Here is a 4,430-nt window from a genome sequence, read left to right on the forward strand (position 1 = left end):
AAAAAAAAAAAAAGTTGCTTCTGGCTTATTTCACTTAGCATAAGGTCCTCAAAGTCCCTGTAAGTTACACCACGTGTCAGAATCTCACTCCTTTTATGTCAGGATATCTTACTGTGTAGGTAGGCGTTGACTGTATTTTGTCATCTGCTGACAAATGAATTAAAAATAAAGTAACATGTCACCACAATTTTTAAAAAATATGGCAACAGTAGATATTTTAATATCACAGTCATAAACTGTTTAATGACAGAGATACATTTGTAACACCTGGAGTGTACGTATACAAACTGAAACAGCTACATTTTCATTAAGCAATAATATTATGATATATATATGTATACATATATATATATACATATACATGTATATCATATACATGGTATCACTGACCAAAACTTCATTATACAGTGTCTCATTTCATTATGTAGAAATCCCTTTTCTCACTTCATTTCTGCCATATTTTTGTGTCACAGGGGTATATTCTGCTATAGTATGGAACTATGTGACCATTTTAGAAATGTTTCAGCTACATGGGCTGATGAAATGGCTCATCAGTCATTCATGAGGACCTGCATTCTGATCATCACCCAGATAACAGCCAGGCATCTTGCAAATCCCTGTATCTCCAACTTGAATGGATTGGAAACCCAATTTTGGCTTTCTGCACACACACACACACACACACACACACTCATGTACACTCACACACAAAAAAATAAATAATTTTTAAATTGTGTATATGCGTGTGAGTGTGTGTGTGTGTGTGTTTTGGTGCAGAGGTCAAAGGACAACCTGCAGGAGTCAAACAGTTCTCTCCACCATGTGGGTCCAAGGAGAAGCAAACTCAGATCACGAGACTTGGCGCAAGCACTTTTGTCCACTGAACTATCCAGACAGCCCAATAAATAAAATTTTTAAAAAGAAAGAAAAGAATCAGCTCTAACTTCTATAACTTTTGAGATCTTACAGATTTATCTCTACTTTTGCCATTGAGAAAGAATGAAGAGCAGGCTGCAGAGGTGCACAGCAGTATACAGGACCATCAAAGAACGATGAAGACCACAGCACAGTAAGTGAAGTAATGACACACTGGCACTGCTTCCTCCAGTTTTAGCTTCAAAACAACTTACCTGAAGTTATTACAGTAAAGAACTCATTAATTCCAACAAGATATCTTTCAATTATAAGACCGGCCATCTTCAAGCTAAGCACAGTGAGACATGCTTATAATCTTAGCTACTCAGGAGGCTAAGGTGTAGAAAGATCATTGACAGCCAATAGTTTGAGGTTATTCTGAACACAGCAAGATCCACTTCCAAAAAAAAAGGAAAAGGAAAAGAAAGAAAAAGCAGAAAAAAAGGAAAAGCAGAGCGTGGTGGTGCACATTTACAAACCTAGTACTCAAGAGGCTAAAGCAGGAGGACCTCAAATTCCAGGTCAGACACAGCTACAAATCAAGGTCTGGTCTTAAAAACAGAAAGTGTAGCACGGTGGCATGTGTCTATAACCCCAGTACTCAAAGGCCAAGTTATTTCAGTGTATCTTTTCCTCTTTCCTTAATTCGTTTGATTATTAAAATCTCGGCTCTCTGGAAACTACCAACCTAGGTGTTAGGCATACAAACAAAACTAGGGCAGAACCTCTGTCCCAAGGCACTTATACAGCATAGACAACTGAACCATTTGATATGTGCTATAATAAAAGTATGAATAAAACCCTGTGGGAATGACATAAGTGTGCCTAGAAATTCTGGGATGGCCTCTCCAAAATAAACTACACAATCTGCTGGACCTTTCTCTTGATTTAATGTATTGTTCCTTTCTACCTGTGCCCCACTGTAAAGATTTCACCAACCTGGGAAGAAGAAAAAGACAAGATCTCCTGAGTAAATTGGGCGCATGGGGACCTTGGGAGAGGGTTGAAGAGGAGGGAAGATGCAGGGAGGCGAGCAGAGAAAAAAATGTAGAGCTCAATAAAATCAATTTAAAAAAAAAAAAGATTTCACCAACCCGTAACTTCTAATTCACAGAAAGACTCTTCATATTTATAGTGACATAAAGACTTCAAAGCTAATCAATAAACAATTTTTTTTTTTTTGGTTTTTCAAGACAGGCGTGTGCCACCACTACCCAGTGATAAACCATTTCTAATTAGCCCATAATTCATTGTATCAGCAGAGAAACTTTCCTTGTTGGCTTTTCAAAAGCAAATCTTTCTTCTTTATTATTTAAAGGGTAATAACAAAATAAATCTACAGTTCTTGAGCATACAACCTCAAACTATGAAGGTCATCCTAAAGCAAAAAGAATTTCAGATTTGAGAAAATGTGTGATTTGGGAAACCTGCTAAAACCTTTACATGGCCAACACTAAGATAATGGTTACATGTATCCATGCAAGAGAAAATCAGTACCAAAAAGAACACTTCTAGCTACACTAAATCAACAAGTGGCTTTCTTTTCTATCACTAGACTGCCTAAACACTCAATTCTACCAGAACCTAAGGCGGAAATCTTAACCAATTCCTGAAAAAGAGGTTTTAAGAAATACCTGTGGCCAGTACAAGACAGCAGACGTCAACTAGAGAACAAATCACATGTTCAGGCAAGACTGAAAATTTTAATTTCTAACACCCAAGTTTCTACCAAAATTCTACACAACTAGCTCACACCATAATGAATGAGACTATCAATAGGATTTTAATACAAATGCAAAACTTGTTTCACAATCTCAACACTTGGAGCAGCACCTGGAATGTCTGTTCCAAGGTGCTCCACTCCACAAATCAGAAGCAGTAGAGGTTCGACACTGCATTTCTTTGTCTCCATTTGTAGGAAGCTGTAAGTCAGCAGATGTACTTTAGGTCTCCATCAAATAAAACAGTGCAATAAGGAGAGTCAGGGCTTTCTTTTTGGTTTGTTTTCTTATTAAAAAATATATTCAGGTCCCATCAAAATAAGAATTTAGGATGCAATTTTCCTAAAGTGTGTCTGGGACTTTAAATATTTTATCCTCTAACACACCCGAAGAGAAAAAGCGGAGTTCTTTTCATTTAAGACCAGAATCCAATCCTTTTCCAACTTGAGAAAACAAGAACAGAAAATTAATTATAACCTAAATATTTCCACGATCTTGCAAATAAAATTATAAGTTAATTATACGAACAAATATGAATTCACTACTAATGTTCATTAGGGAAAAGTAATAGAAAATAATTCAAAAATCGCCAGAAACATAAACTACATTCAACTGTGACAGCATTAGTATTTTAAAATATTTTTTAAAATGTTTTATGTGACATTAAAATTCCAGAAAATTAAGCTGGCAACGACTTTCTTGAAACTAAGAAAGTGTTGTTGTAAAGTATTTTAAGTATCAAAGGCAGATTTTTACGTCAAATGAATTTAGATTCTACCAATCCTATGTGATAAAGGAAGTTTCATTGAATTGTGACCAGAATACATTCTAATTTCTTAGACAACAAACGTCTTTTCTGACTCACCAAAGCTATTGTTCAAGGGAAACATGACCCATTAATAAGAAACTGTCAACCCTACAGCCTAACCCACATTTCTCGTGGGCATTTTATTTCGATCATCTAGTTCTACCATCTCTTCCACCGTCTACCCCTGGAGATTTGGGGAATAATAGCTGAGTAAATGAGTTGATTTGTTTAGCACCTGTCGCCATTCTCAGAAGCACACAAGTTAGCCAAAACAGCCCGTATTTTTTTTTTCTTAAGATTACGATTCTTTAGAAAGTGGAACTCCCACGGCGTTCACCAAGTTTTCGAAAGCCCGTGTTTTATCAATTTCTCCCATTTCAAAAAGTAGACCTGCGGCATAGATCTAGTGCGTGCAAGGGAGGGGGTTGTACAATGAAGTGAGAACTCGGCAAGAAAGCCCTCCACGCCAATACCACCACGAGAAGGGAACACAGCTCGACTTTACCAGCGAACTTAGCACAAAGCCAGGCGAGGACACCGGCTGCCCCAGGCTGTGGGAAGACTCCCGGCTCTCGGGGAAATGTCAGCCTCGGGGCTAAGGGAGTTCCCACCTCGCGCACAGTCCCGAAGCAGCCGGGCTGGGCGCTGGTCGGTCGCCCCCCAGCAAGGGCCAGGCAGGGACCAGTCCTGCCCACTCGCGCTCGCGTCGCGCCTCCCCACGCCCCCACCCGCGCGGCGGGAGCCCCGAGTGTCGCGTCCAACCCTCCCCTCCCGAGACACAGTCTGTCCTTTGTCTGAGTGCGGACTCTCGGCTCGGTCCCACCAACTTGTGTGTAGGTCCCGTCCCACCCGGGCGCTCGCGCCGCCCCGCCACACAAAGGAGACTTGCGGCGCGGAGCTGCCGGCCCCGATCGGCCACAGGAACGCCCCCAGCCCCAGCCCGGCGGGATCAGGCTCCCGGACAGAAGCCCCCACCGCCGGCCCCC

At 40.7% G+C, this 4,430-nt stretch overlaps 1 protein-coding gene across 6 annotated transcripts in view; it reads right to left on the minus strand.

Moving 5' to 3' along the window:
- Positions 1 to 4,430, minus strand: part of Ezh2 (enhancer of zeste 2 polycomb repressive complex 2 subunit) — a 65,032-nt gene that overhangs the window by 60,274 nt on the left and 328 nt on the right. The gene's annotated exons all lie outside the window — the stretch shown is intronic.

Source organism: Microtus ochrogaster, unplaced genomic scaffold (genome assembly GCF_000317375.1).
Source record: "Microtus ochrogaster isolate Prairie Vole_2 unplaced genomic scaffold, MicOch1.0 UNK141, whole genome shotgun sequence".
In the NCBI taxonomy this organism is placed as follows: Eukaryota; Metazoa; Chordata; class Mammalia; order Rodentia; family Cricetidae; genus Microtus; species Microtus ochrogaster.